Source organism: Chiroxiphia lanceolata, chromosome 3, assembly GCF_009829145.1.
Source record: "Chiroxiphia lanceolata isolate bChiLan1 chromosome 3, bChiLan1.pri, whole genome shotgun sequence".
Lineage (NCBI taxonomy): Eukaryota > Metazoa > Chordata > Aves > Passeriformes > Pipridae > Chiroxiphia > Chiroxiphia lanceolata.
In genome coordinates this window covers 64,293,822-64,309,759 of record NC_045639.1, presented here as the reverse complement: position 1 = coordinate 64,309,759, position 15,938 = coordinate 64,293,822, and positions in this window count along the sequence as shown.

The window sequence follows — 15,938 nt, the reverse complement described above, 5'->3', positions numbered from 1 at the left end:
AGATGCATTTCTAAGGCCAACACTGCAAGGTATAGTTTCCAAAGAAGTACAAATTTTCCAATCGACATGTTGAAAAAATATCAATGGTATCTTATCTAGTCCTTCATCTCCCAGGCACTGTGTTGTTGTACACAGTATATAAGCCATTGCTGCACAAGGGTACATTTCATCATTACAGCTATAAAAAGATAGATGTCAATAAAGCTCTCTACACCCTTTCAGATCCCTACAATATTTGAGATATAACCACTATTCATTTGTATGTTGCCAGGCTGCTTTTCCCTGAAAACAGTGTGATCCCAGTATGTGCATGTGTGCGTGCCTGTGTATGTGTGTATGACTACTTGTCTCACCCCACCTCCCATCTTGGACCCCTTTCACTAATGTCAGCTTTCTTCATGGAAAAGACAGAGGCCTCAAAGCTCACATCTGTGTTGACATGTGCCAGCACCTTGTGACATGCTCAGCTCTCCTGGCCCTGATATGGAAGCTGGCTGGAGCATCCTGCAGTTCACATGTGACTCCTGCACCTTCAGTTCCTACCAGATGAGACTAGGCTTTGGGCTGGAGGATGGGGGAAAGAGTACCAGACCTACCTTTGTCCTGAGGGAACTGGGAAGCAATAGGGACCTACACAAGGGCTGTACAGACATTTTATACATGTAGTACCATAAAAGTAGGTAGGTGGGCAGAGGAATGCTTTTTGCTCCCTGATGGTGAACAGAGCGAGCCCTTGCTGCCAGGCACCAGTGTTTCTGTACAGGCAGGAGTTCATACACGACTTCCAGCCAAAAGAATAATGCCAGTGTAACTGCCATTGGTGTAGTGGCATGGTCAGGAGGAAGTGCAGGAGTGTGGGAGGCTCATCTTTGGAATTAACTACCTATCATGCTACCACAGCTTTGGTGCAGCCTACAATAGCACTGTAATGGTGAAGGATACAGGAATGAATAGTGAAACTGGGAGCTGTGCTAATAATTTCAGTAGTACCGACAGTGTTTACATAAATCTCTGGTGTGTCTATGGAGCACAATATAAACATAGTAAGTTTTCACAAAGCTGAAAGCTCTGGACAAGTAGCAAAAAAGTATTTTTTCTTATTGCCTTCCTGCATCTTGGCAGTGCTGGTTTCATTCTCATAAGATGAGTAGTGGGGGGAAATAGCCCTTGGCCTTCTAGACTTACAAATGGTTGGCTAGTCAAAAGCCCTTGCAGTACCTGAACCCTGACCAACAGCATCTGTTCCCCTCTGGATAGATTACCAGACTGTCGAGAAATCTTCTTCCCATCATCCATCAGTTAACTGTTGAAAACCGTGGAGAATAGCAATTAAGAAAGTGCCTATGTAGAAAAAATATGTCACAGTGGTCAAAATGGAGATCTTTTTTTTTTTTACACAATCATTCACTTCTATTCAGATATATAACTTTCCAACTTTTGTCTTTTGTGAAAAATTTAACAGAATCACAGAACCACAGAATATGCTGAGTTGGAAGGGACCCACAAGGATTATCAAGTCCAACTCTTAGCCCTGCACAGGACCATGCCCAAGAGTCACATCATATGCCTGAGAGTATCATCCAAATGCTTCTTGAACTCTGTCAGACTTGGTGCTGCTCCCTGGGGAACCTGTTCCAGTGCCCAACCACCCTCTGGGCGAAGAACCTTTTTCTGATATCCAACCTAAACCTCCCCTGACACCTTATCAAATTCACAGAAAAAAATATTAATGAAAAAATAGTAATGAAATATCATTGTTTAAATTTTATTTCCGGTAGTGGTAATGCTAAAGAAAACAATCATATTATTTGATAGCATTATTTTTCATTTCAATCTCTGGAAATACATACCTTTTTTTTAACAGACATGTAATTTCTTCCTCATGAGCAATGAATAGAGAATCAGACTGATCTTAATCGTATCCCATTCCAAATAAAGATTAACACCAAAGAAGCAGCAGTTGGAATGCTGATCTTAATGGTACTCTTTTTTTAGGTTTTGATGTATAAACCAAAAATTTATTAAATTTGAATATGAAATATGAAGCTTTCAATTAGTTTCTAAATAACCACAATAGAGGAAAATGACAACAACATATTCAAGACCTTTACAATTATTTCTTTTTCTTTAATACATATGCACTTCATATACCTGCATATATACTTCATATACATACATATACAGTTCAGATCAACATACTACAAACAAAGAAAATACCCTGAAATCTGAAAGTGCTCAGAATAAAGTATGAGATACAACTCTGAATTATACTATCAACTGGATTTTTGTTTTTCTATTAAGGCTTTACATTATTATTATTAGATCATTTTAGTGCTCATATAAGAAAGACAAAGCATCTTGTTTGCAGGGAAAAAAAAGAAACACAGAACTGGCACACCACAACTTATCTTTCTTAATTTAATTTCCCATTCACGTGACTTTCTTTTCCTCTTTAAAAAATGTGTAGCCATGGATCTCAGCCCACGTGATGCATCAAGTTAATGCGCCCCTGCAGAAACAGGCTAAACCATAACAGCTTCTTATGTTATTACAGAGTCATTAAAACCATTTGACCTAGAGTGTATTTTGAAAAAAATTATAGGTGAAAGTGATCATGAAACAGAGATGCAGCACCAAAGAGAGTGTTTGCAAAAATGCTGGCAAAGATATCTGTCAGGTACACAGTCTCTTCAAGAGGTATGGTTTGCAGTCACTTTAGTTTGTGATGGTGGTCAAGCTCCAGAATTAAAGATGGGAAAAGGAATATATCTGCTAGTAATACAAGTTTTTACACAGGCAGATAGGGATAGGACAAGGGGGAACAGTTTTAAACTAAAAGAGGAGAGATTTAGGTTAGATGTAAGGAAGAAATCCTTTACTGGGAGGATGGTGAGGCACTTGTAACAGGTATGGGTGCCTCATCCCTGGAAGTGTTCAAGGCCAGGTTGGATGGGGCTCTGGGCAACCTGGTCTAGTGGAAGGTGGGCTTGGAACTAATGATCTTTAAGGTCCATTCCAACCCAGGCCATTCTATCATTCTAAGATTTATCCTACTCATATCTCACTATGATAAAACTACCTAATTATAAGGCTTTAATAAAACACAGAGGCAACTGCAGTGTAGTGTGGATAAATTAAAATTCAGTCATTAACTGAGATTGACTTTAAGACATAGTTCCTATGAGTAACATCCTCTGCCACTTGATGTTTTTGTGGAGGATCTTGGATCTTGCAGAGATTTTCAGGAAAGGTGGGAATGTGACCTACTACTATTGCTTCTTCCCTCTAAGATGTCCCAAGTCCATTGCCTTTAAATTTCTCTGCTAATGTCCTTGCATTTATTTCCAGTTTCCTGTCTTCTTAATTTTATTGATGCTGAGGTGGTTTTTGTGGGAGGTTTTGGGGGTTTTTTGGGGATGGTGAGGAGATGAGTCCTTTTTTCTGTTTCAAGGTAATTAATCAAAAGATAAATTAAACCCTTTAGCTGCAGACATTTATTTTTGTCTGTCTATTCCCCCTCAGTTTAGTACTTAAAGATTGGTTGTTTGTAATGATTAAATATAAACATCTCAGAAATGCATAATGATTCCAATTTTCTGCCCAGCTTTCCTTCTCTAGAAACACCTTATCAGTGCAACATAAAGCCCAAGATGACAGCAATTTACATCTCTGCAGAGACAATAAAATGAAAATAATGTGGTTTATCTTGAGTATATTCCCCTGCAAATAGTTTTACTCTGTCTTTATTTTCACACACGCAAAAGTAAAAAAGTACTAATAAGATGGCTGCTATTTATTTAGTTATTAACTTATTTATTTTATTTTTAAATCTCAGATAAGAATCTCTCTATTACAAACGCTATCAGGGAAAGTTGTGTGTTGATTGGGTGCCACATAACAAAGAGTCACCTGCCTGTTGCCTTTCACCACTGCTTGTTCACAGAGAGATATTGGTGGGGTTTAGATCCCAGAAGTAAGTTTGGGTTTGGCTGAAGTCACTAAATAATGAGGGACCATAGAGGCCAGTTATGACACAGCTCCTTGGTTTGTATTTCAGATACGGAACTTCTTTATAAATGGTGCTTTATATGGGTTTTAGTTTCTGTGGGATTTTTGTCACATAGCCTCACTGAACAAAACTGCTGTACCCTAGGGAGAAAAGTATCAGCGCTGTCAGAGAACTAATTTTGGGAAGGCAGAGAATAAAACTGTCAGCTTTTCTAAGCTGAATTTCCCGAAGGGACTTTTTATTTAGTGAGGAAAACTACCAGACGCTTGTAGCATTACTGGTATTGATTTTAATGTTCAAGTTTGCAGTCATTATTTGCAAGAGCATTTGGATTAAAATAACTTGTCTTTGATTTTCCTCCTCGAAGTGGCTTTGATTTTAAAATTGATTTTCTGACTGTTGATAACATATAACTAAAATGGTTAATTTCTTTTTTTTTTCAATCAAGTCCACTATTCTGATTATTACTGTTGAAGTGATATCATAAGGCTGAACAATTGACATTGCATTTTTTAAAGGAAATTTTTTTCTCAAGTCCTGTTTGGTTCTGTGTCAGAGTAAACCGATTTGCCAAACTACCACAATTTCTCATGGAAGAGAAGCTCTTAAATCGAAGGTGCTCTGTTGCTTGACTTCTGTCAAAATAAGTCATAGATAGCAAATATGTATTGGTTCCTTTCACAAATTCACTCAAATAAGATGAAAGACCCTAAGACGACACAAGTCACTTACTTCCTGATTTACTGAACTAGAAAAATAATCACATCATTAAGTCCCATCTTACGATGCAAGACTAGCCTTCTGAAAAGTTTAGTCAGTGCTTGCACCTGCTCCATAAATTTATGCAACGCATTCCTCAGCTTTATTGCTTCCATGATATCCACAGCTACTGAGGTCCACAATTCCAGGGCTCAGATGATTAATGTCACCCTATTTGGATTCCTGCACCTGCATGATGAGTCAGGCTGTGTGGGAGGGGACAGTTTTCAGCCTTTGAATTTTTCCCATCTTTTCCTATTCTCCTGAGTTAGATTGGTCAGAATTTGTCCAAGAAGCTCTTTCCTACTGAAGATTTTGCTTATAGCAAAGTTGAAACTTTTCAGTCTCTACATTTCCCAAGTAAATTTTTAAAACAGTTTAAAGATGTTTATCTTGATAAAATTTTTCCTTTGATGATATGTTAGTTAAAACAATGACATAAAATACTTCTGCTTCAATTTGGATGTTTTATTTTGTTAAAATATTTGGGATTTTTACACTTTATAATATGAGGCAAGTGTAATTTCAAAATCCATAAATTGTTCTTATGAACTAAATTTCCTTTTTTATTTTTTGTTTGGATCACCTTCTCTAGTTTGCTGTAAGTTCCTTTCAGAAAGGTCATGATTCGATTAGTATGTGCCTCCAGCCCTTCAGAATCATATTCATCCATTCAAAAGTTTATTCTTTTTTTCCCCTTCCTCTTCATCCATCCCAAAGCTTTTGCCTTATCCTGTGTCACCTGAGGACAGAAGAGATCTTGTTTTGAGGCGTATATTAAATAAACAAGTTGGTGGCTTTTCATCTTTCCTTTCAAAATCCTACAATTCTGACATGGATGTTAGAAGCACTTTCTAATTTTTCATTTTCACGTGTGAAAATCAAGCCATTTCTCAATACCATGATGTGTATCACTGAAGCAAAAATAACCACACCATGGAGATGGGGAGGGGGGTAGATAAGAGGGAGGGAAAAATGAAGATCCAGAGCTGACACTGATAGCAAGGAACTAAAGCATTAGGATAAATAATGCCATTCTCAAAGTGTTATTCCAGCATGTAGTGGTTCCCTTTCCTTTCTGATCAGCTCTCAACTGAAAATAATTTACTTTAACAGAGAGCACACCCCATGTTGTGTTATTTATAAAAACAATTGTGTTCTTTTCACAGCATTGTTGACTACCATCAGCAGTCAATCTAAAAAGTAGAGTTCTGAGCTAGCTTGCAGAGAGGATATAATAAAACTAAAAATTAATAGAGAGTGATAACAAAGATGATGTAACGATATCTGCACGTGGAGAGTAAATGTGCTAGGACAGTTCAGCCCTGAAAATAGCCAGTGGGGTTTGAGATATGATGAAAGTCTACAAACTCATGAGTGGCTTTGAGAAACTGAATAGCCTTTTTTTTTTTTCATGCAAGAGCAAAGAGTCACCACACAAAATTATCAGACTCTACATTTGGGATGCATAAGAGAAGATGATTCTTCATTCAACCTCTAATTAAAATATTTTCATCATTACCACAGGGCGCTGTAGATGCTGAAAATACATATGACTCCCAAAACCATATTCATAAAAGGATTATTTATTTAGGGTCATTAAACATAAAAAGAAATATGTCCACTTTCTCAGGGAGATCTTGAGACATAGGGCTCACTCCATGTATTCTGGCAGTTCACCGGGGGGCATATCAGTTCCTGCTTGTAGCATTCTCATATCCTTACTGGGCATCAGCTGCTGCCTGCTGTAAGGACTAGGCAGACCTTTAGTCTTCCTCAGTATGACTTTTCATACTTTCACTAAAAATTGCTTGCATGCTAGAGATTTATATAGTGTCCAATACTGTGATGGATTTGAGATTTGCTTGTTATAAGAGCTATCCTCTTTTGGGATTCTTCAAAGACTGTTATGCTATAGGGACTTGCTGTCATTAAGATAAATGTGGGAAATTCATCTCACTCGACTTTAGACATCTATATGTGAGGTAGTCGCCTGGATCCCTGCTCTGATCAGTGGAGAAGAATATTCCTGGTTATTGTCATCTCACCTAGGAGAAGAGCTGTGCCCTGGGGAACATACTTATTAACTCTCATTTAGGCACCTACATCATGGTCCTCAAAATTTGGGTATGTGAATCCCACTATGTTTGGAACTAGGTTATGGTCTAAGTGGGAAAACTGAACATTTTTCCCTGTTCTTAAAATCAGGATATTTCTATTAGCAGGGTCATTGCATTTGACTGCTGTTCACATTAGAAATAATGTGAGGGGAGAATTGATAAGGAAGAGAAGTAAGCAGAGAGCTGTATTCTGGTTCTGCTTCCTTCCTCATGGAAAGCATTGAAAAAAATGCAGGAAATATGGCTTTTAAATTTTTTTTTTCAAGCAGAGATTGGTGTATTTTCTAAAACAATAATGCAAGGGCAAGTCAGCTGGAAAAGTGGTTTGGCATACAGACTTCAATGAAGTTTGGGGTCCACAAAGGTGTTAAATACAGGTTTTGTTATCCAGAAAGATCCTTTTCTTCCTTTGGGAGTGTAACATGTATGCAGAAAACAAATATCTCTAGGAAAAAAATGTATTAATTGCGTTATTATCATGTAGTTCCTCCAAAATCCCAGTTCTACAATTCAAAGGGCTAGCTAGGACTGAGAAATATGCATTTAAATCACTTCTGGCTCTTAAAAGCTGTACTATGGAAATGAGAGATGGAAATGCCTAAAAATGATGTCAGACAGGAGATGAACACATAACAGGGCATCTGAAGGGTAGTACTAGGAACAGTGGGCAGGTATTGCTTAGGTTCAGAGGAACTGGACTGTATATCTCCTCATGGTTAAATTCATCCACAACAGAATTGCACTAGGTGTATGACATATTATTTTCAATATTATTTCTGTTTTCAAGATAAAATCATCTGGCCTTCTGCCATATGGAAACATATTTTTACATAAATGTAAAAATATCACTGTTGAAGAACAATTTCCCAAATCCTATCTGTGTCTATATATACAATTATACCTATACCTTTTTTTCAAAGCTAAATTCATTCTCTCCACTTCCTCTTGATCTGCATCTATAATAGGTCATTGTTTCTTCACGATGACACTTAAATTGCTCACCTCTCCTTCTTCAGGCAAATTAAATGTAGAACAGTGCTTTGAAGGTATTACATCTGTCTTGAGAGAGGGTTCTTCACATAACCTATGCTCCAAATGCCATGTTTTGCATTGTTAATCTAAAGGTAATGACTTGCTGTTATGGTGTTTTAATGCAAAGGTGCAGCTACTGGATATTTACATGAAGGAGAATGTACATTATAAAAACAGCTGACAAATACCACTTGAGTCAAAATGGGTGGGATTCATTTGACCAACCCTCAGCTACTTGTGACTTAGCTCTATACACCTTCATCAATAAAGAGGAGGAGTCTCTTCCAAGGCACTGCTTGTCATATCCTAAAGCAGAAATCTTAGCTAGGGGAAACTGTATGACTGGCAAGGGAAGTACACTGGGAACCTGAAAGAGCACATGTGCTGCATGGAGGCAGTACAGGGGAGGAGTGAATTTTTCCTTTACAAATTGTTAAACAACAAGAAGAAGACCTTTTTACACCTTTTATTTGTAATGTAAAGGTAGGTCTCTAAAGGACAACACTTGCTTAATAAAACTTATTTAGTCAGGGCCTGCATTATCAAAGACGCACCTTTGCACACACATCTGCACCTCTCCTTCACAGAAGGTGTGTCAACTCATGCTAGAAGTACTGAAATGTGCTCTAGCTACTCTTTCCAGAGATGAGACAAAAGGAATGTACTGTGATATGGCATGAAACCTTTCCAAGTTGTTCTTTATTATGGTGAATATTCAAGTCCTCAGAAGTGTGAGTAACGGAAGTTCAGGCTTCCAGAACAACTGATCAGCATGCTGATGGATCAATAAAAGACACTGCTGTGGATCTTAGCAAAATGTGCCTTGTTACATTCAGTGCACACTGAGCATTAAACTAGCTTATGAGATGGGTGCATACCACAGTTTGATGTTTTTCTTCTTTCCTTAAAAAATAAAAAAATCCCAAAATCAGTCCTCTGTTGGATCTGAGGATTCCTTGCCTATGAATCTGGAGAATAGTTCTTGTGTGGTCAACTGAATCTCTTCCTTGAAAAACCCAGCCTCTATTCAAAGATCAATGGAGACTCCAAGACTTCCCTCGGAGACTTCACTCTAAGGTCTCACCATCTTTTTGCTAAGAGGATATCACAGCCCAGAGATCCACAGCCATTTTGAGTGGTGCATTTGGAACTTACCACATGTTTAAATTCCAAATTATTCTTTATTTTTCATAGAGTGCAGAAAATCTTCAGAATGAGCAGTGCTTACTCATTTGGGACTGCGGTTACTGTAATTTGGTTGGAGGTGTCAATAACTCAGACTTCTGCTCTGAGCAATGACTTTCTGAGTTTGACTGTCTGAACATTGACTCGTGCAAACAGGGAGTGGAGACAAAACTCTAGTTCTCTTGGCCTACCAGTCTGCACAGGAAAGATTGCTATTCAGTGCTTGCACTGCTCAGGAGAAAATTATTTTGGTACTCACTTGTTCTTCAATTTTAAAAGACAACTAACCTTGTATGTGCAGGATTTAAAGGCAACACAAGAGCAAAAGGAAAGTGAGAAAGGATGACAACAAAGCATTTAATGTATTAGAATATCTATCTCGATGTGAGTGTTGGAGCTTTACCCTATCCAATGTTGAAAGCTGCTCTCAAATTTACAATGTCTGTATGCAGCCACCCACCCTTTGCCATGAAAGCAACCAGAGGCACTGCTAGATGTGCAGACACACAGGAAACTGGAGATGATCCAGGCTGTGTATGGCTTGGATCATCTCCAGCTGCATATCCAGAGCCAAAGCCTGTGTATTGCTGGTGTATCTGAATTTGGCTATTTTTCTGAATGACTGAGAGTAGCATCAGAAGATTTGGATGGACACTATCCATTTATTTAGGAATCAGAACTCTTTGTTGTCTGAGTTGAAGCTTACTTCCCTTAGCAATTTAAAAACCCTCCTCTCTGTCTTTCCATGAACTGCCTGAGCTTGTAACACATCAAAGAGTTGTTACCATCTCGTACATCATTATACTACCTTTTTCTGGCTCCAGCCATGAAATTGTCTGTACATCTGCATACATGTTGTACTGTTATCCAATCACATTTCTAAGAAGTAGTGGATGGTAACAATGTTTGCCATACAGGTTTGAAGGATGTTTTCTTGGTTTGTTAGGATAATTCTGTGATAGGGCCACCTAAGGCTAATGAACAAAAAATAAATTGTATCACTAGCAGTTAAAGGGTAATTTAAAGAATTAACAGTGGGAAAAGAGAATGCTGTACACAAACTAGTTTATAAATTTCAGACCTTCTTCTTAAACAGAAGCAGTTAGTAACTTTCCTATTGTGAATCAAAGGCTTTTTAATTGGAAATCGATCATTCCTTCCATGGGAATCCATTAGAAATTGTTAATCATAGCAATCTATTGCACCTCACTGATAGGTTTTACAGCAGTCTAGCCTTCTGGACTTGTATTTACCAATGATTTAGGATTACATTAATTAGCTATAGTCCTACCACATTTAAATTCTTGCATAAAGACATTGTATATTGATCACAGTTTTCCCCTGGGATCTCAGGGAATCAACTTGGTATGTTTCAGAGCTAGCTTGGTTTCATGCTAGAGGACCGATGCATTATTCATAAAAACAAAGGCAACAGTAAATATGAGGGGAGGAAGAATTTATAAGACAGTGCAGGTTCAGGTGATTTTGTTGCTTCAAACTGCAGCTTCAGGCCCTCCTTTGAGAAGGTCTGCATTATGTTCCCCATCCTCCATGACATTACAATCATTCACTTCAGTCTTTTGTATTGTGTTTCCAAAAAGGATTAGTGAGAAGAACAGGCTAGAGCTTGAGTCTCCAGCTTGGAGCTCCTTGAAGAACTGGGAGGCAATGAAGTTCAACTCAAAACATTTGTTTGAAAGAATAATAGACATTTTATTTCCTGACGTATCTTTAGTTTTTACTGTGATCGTAACTTGCATGCACTCCTCTCTCTCTTTGGATGTGAAGGCAAGGCTCCTTTCCAGATGGGTAGAGAAGGTCCTTTTCTTCTTTCGTCTGCTTTAGGAAGAGATCAAGATTGTGTGCTTAATTCAAACGCGTAGGTTTGCCTGCTCTCACATATGGGCTGGTCAGGGGTCAGAATTTTTTTCTGATATAGAGATGACCTAAAGAAACCTTCCTGTCTGATTCTCATGTGTAAGGGAGGGTTTATTTCGCCAAACTCTTTTATGGGGTTTTCCAAAAGCACTATATGCCTTTGCTAACCTGTTGTCTATCTCTCTGTCAATCTTACCATCCGAGGAGATGAGGCTGCCTAGGTAATTAAACTGCTGGACTGATTTGAGCTCTGATTGGCCAATGGTGATATGGGGATGATGGAAGACTTCCTGAGGTGCAGGTTGACAGAGAACTTCGGTCTTCTTTAAGCTGACTTCCAGCCCAAAGAGCTCAACAGCGTCTGCAAAGCAGGATGTTAAACGCTGCAGAGCTGCTTCTGTGTGGGCGACAAGGGCGGCGTCATCAGCATAAAGCAGCTCCCGGACCAGATGGTTTAAGGTCTTGGTGTGGGCCTTCAGTCACCTTAGGTTAAATAGGCTTCCATCAGTACGGTATCGAATGTAGGTACCATCCTAATCATCGAGGTCTGCCGTGGCCCTTTGGAGCATCATGCTGAAAAAGATTGAGAATAGGGCTGGTGCAAGAACGCAGCCTTGTTTCACACCATTGGTAATTAGAAAGGGGTCAGAAAGTGCATCGCCATATCTGACTTGGCCATGCTGATCCTCATGGAGTGGGATGATCATTTTAAGGAACTTGGGGGGACATCCTAAACATTCAAAAATCTGCCTTTTCTGTGACCTCTTCTGCTCACAGTATCGAAAGCCTTGATGAGGTCGACAAAGGTTACATAGAGACCTTTATTCTGTTCCCTACACTTCTCTTGCAGTTGTCTGAGAATAAATACCATGTCTGTGGTACTCCTGTTGGCCCTAAAACCACATTGGCTTTTGGGTAGAATTCCTTCTGCTATAGCGGGTGTTAATCTGTTCAAAAGTATTCTTGCCAGGATTTTGCCAGCAATGGAGAGCAGAGTAATACTACGGTAATTAGTACTGACCATGTTATTGTATTTGTCAAAATTGGACATTTCAATAATTAAGAAAATATTTACTAAGACTCTTTTAAAGATCATGTAATCAAGCAGGAAGCAGGTATAGTTTTGGATGGGTACCTATAAGTTTTAAAAAAAATATTTGGACGTCAAGCGTAAGTATATATTTTCATTTAGTGGGAAAAAAGTTTCCTGCTATTAGAGTAACAAGACTAATTTATTTTGTGATGTATTTATGCATGAGTCTGAAATATTAGTGTGAGCAGTCTTAACTAGTTAATTGGGAAGTTTTAACAGCAAAAACCTTATTAGACATTTCCCTGTTTTCTAAGAAACTCGAAAGGTTAATCTTCAGTAGTGTTGTGACTCCAAGGACATTAAACAGTAGATGTATTTTAAATAACTTGTTATATTCTTAGCAACAATAGTTTATGTATGCTTATTCAGCTATGTCTGATGAAAAGAACATGTTGAGGAAGGGGAAGTTGTCTTTATAGCATAAATCTGTAATGTGTTCTTTATCTTGTTTATAGTAAACTGAGACTGTGTTGATCTAACTTCCTCGCTAGAAAGCTTATTTGAAGATTTATAAAACTTTTACCTTATTGTTTTACCATTAAAACATAAATATTTCTTTAAAAATATCAATAATGTGATGTGTGTGAAAAGACTTATCTGACTCAAAAAAAATGGATATCTAACTGAATTATGTCTTTCCAAATATCCAAAAAAATGCAGCCATATATCAGGTCTCATTGGTGAGATAAATACTGGCATGTTTTTTGATAAGAATAAAGAAAGTTATCAGACTGTGAGGTACAATGGGTATAGGAGGTGAGTCAGAGGGACACTGCTCTTACTGGGGAATGGGACGCTAAGTGAGGGAGCATGGGCAGAGGGAAAGGGGCTGCAAGCGTGGCAGTGCTTTGCTGCCCAGTGGTCACGGCACTCTCTTGCTCCTAGAAAAACTCATATGCTTTATCCAATGGATGTTACACAGGCAAAATAATGAGCAACAGGCAGTGAGCGAGGAGTCTGCTTGTGTGTGAAGATAGTGGCAATTCTCAGAAATTTCTCCACTAATATTTGTACTGTGTCACATACTGATGTATACTTTTGTCCCCCACCTCTGTTCCACTATGTATGTACTTACAGTGACTTCATTAACACTGTTTCACCTCATCATCACTCTGGAAGCTCATGCTTCATTGCTAATTCTGTGTGGTTCTCACTGAGTCCCTATTCCATATGCAGTATTTCATTTCACAGGCACGATCTAGATGCTTTTGTCTAGAGATACGTGGCATTTAAAAAGATCATTTGTTTGAGCGGGCCCAGACTGACAAGTTGAATGTCTTCATCATTATTATCTGCTATTCTGGCAATCTATGTGTCATCCACACATTTTACCAACAGTGATATTTTGTATTATTAGAGAGCATTAATAAAACATTATTGAATTAATCCCTGCAAAAGGATCATCCTTTTAGAATATTCCTCATTCCAATATAACTCTCCATTGACAGCTGCTTTTGGGCATCTGCCAATTAGTACATTCTTAATCCATTTAATGTATTCTCTACTGGTTTATAAGAGACTAATTTTATAATAAAACTCACATATGGTACTAAATCAAACACCTCATGAAAGGCAGAATTTACCAATTACTTTTGTCAAACAAGTTAGAAACTTCAGAAAAAAATCCCATAGATACAGTCATCTGGGGGACTGAGTTACAGAATCTCAATCAAAACATTTTTGAAAGTGAAAAGTACTTAAATATTTCTTTAGGGCTAATTTCACTGAGATAATTTAGAACTGTGAGCCTGACCTATAACACAGGTGTAGTCTACTTTCAGGTAAGTTCATGAAAAGTGAATTGACTCCTCTCTTGTTGGCTGTTTCCTCTCTGAATGCCTTACTCATCAAATGGTTTATCATAGGTTGTGAGAGGTACATTGTGCTATTGAACAAAAGGAGTGGGGGAGTTTGGGTGGCAGTGCAAGCCCTCTGTTCCAGACATACTTTTTAAAAAAGCACTGGGTCTCCCTTATCTTCTGAAAGAAAAGTGGCAGATCAGGACAAGGCAATTAACTTTCCTAATGGAAAGATTTAGTGTTACTGTCATCAGCCATTCCTTCAGGCAATCATTGTTACTAGAGAAGATGAGAGGAAATGGGTTTAAATATCATGATCTTGACAAATTGGAGAAATGGTCAGAAAAAACTAGGTTGCAGTTCAATAAGAATGAGAACAAACACTCTACTTAGATGAAAATGAGAACAGCACACAAGACAGGAAAAAGGCAACTAGATAGAAGTTCCCAAGGAAAGGATCAAAAGTTGTGTTATAAATATAACCATATGGGGTAAGGTCAAGGGTCCACCTAGACTAATGTCTTTTTCTGTCGTTGAACAACATTTCATGCTTAGGAAAAGAGTACAAGAAATAGGAAGGATGGAGTGGCACCTCTCCTGATGCACTCAGTTCTTCTGGCACTCTAGATTATAAGTTTATTGAAGCAGAGTCACATCTTCAACATCATATTTTAGAATACTTTAGTGCATCTTCCATGTTTTATTAAAAAATCTCTGAACCTATTATTATTTTGCTATCCAAATCATCCTGTGACAAACTATTCCACAATTTGTGTACCTCATAAAACTTTGCTTCCTTTTGTTAGTGTTAAGCCTGCTGCCTATAATTTCATTTAATGCCCCTTATCTTATATTTTATGACAAATAAGGTATCATTGTTCCCTCTTTATGTTTTTAATTACATGTTAATCTTTAATTTAAAAATAATTTTATAAATGTTGATTATGTCTTTCTAAATTTTAAGAAGGGTCCTACTCTATGCAATTTGTCCTCATAGGCAATCATGTGCTTCTGATAATCCTTGAAAATTCTTGTCACATTTCGGAATGCCTCTTCTAATTCTACTTTACCATTTTATGATATCTGCTATGTGACTTCTGATATGTGGTGTCCAGAACTGCATACAGCATTTGAAACATAAACACACAGGTATTTTATCCAATGGCTTTATGCAGCTTTCTTCCCTTTCCCTTTCTTAATAGTTCCAAGTATTCTAATTGTTTTTGTAACTGTTATTGAGTACTGGGCTAACATTTTCAAAGAATTGTTCGCAATTTCATTTCTGAGTCATAAAATCTTATTGAAAGCCTACTGCTGTGCATATAGAATTACAATTACTTATCTGCATTTATTGACTGATTTCTCCTGAAATCTTTTCATACTTTATCATGAGACCCTGCTTCAGCTATTTTCAACCAGTTTAGCTGTGACTAACCTGAATGTGAATGCTAGTACTGCACCCCATCTCTGATTTAGAAGTGGGTTTGTACACCTATATCAGTTGTTTGCCTATGTGCACAGCCACTCAGAATGTATGTATGTGTCAGATACCTGATTTGTGATTACCCAGCTGACATTTATGCACATAAATTGGGCGTCCACAAATATCTATGTTTGCCCATCACCAAAATTCTGGTCCCCAATGAATTAAATCCTAGTTAAAAACATAATTTCATGCTGAACAATCGCTATGTGCAATCTGTAAGTCTCAAAATTGAGGGAAAAGTCAGTCATAATCTCTCATGTTGGTGCTGTTGATGTTGAATTCTCTTCAAAAATTTAGTAGATTGTTGTGGAATGGAGTCTGTAAACTGATTAATGACGACACCAATATTATGGCCTGGTGGGACCTTGTATAGTTTTCAGACAAGGGTGAACTGGAAACAAAAAAATAGAAAAAAGCTTACAGGCAGTGCTGCTGTGTGTTCTTTGTGGACAACTGTGATTTCTCTTTGTTCAATTTCATAATTATGAAAGAATTATTATAGAACCTTCATCCAAAATTTTAAAGGTAAACAGAAAACTGGGAAAATAATTTTCAAAATGAAGTGTACCCAATTAGG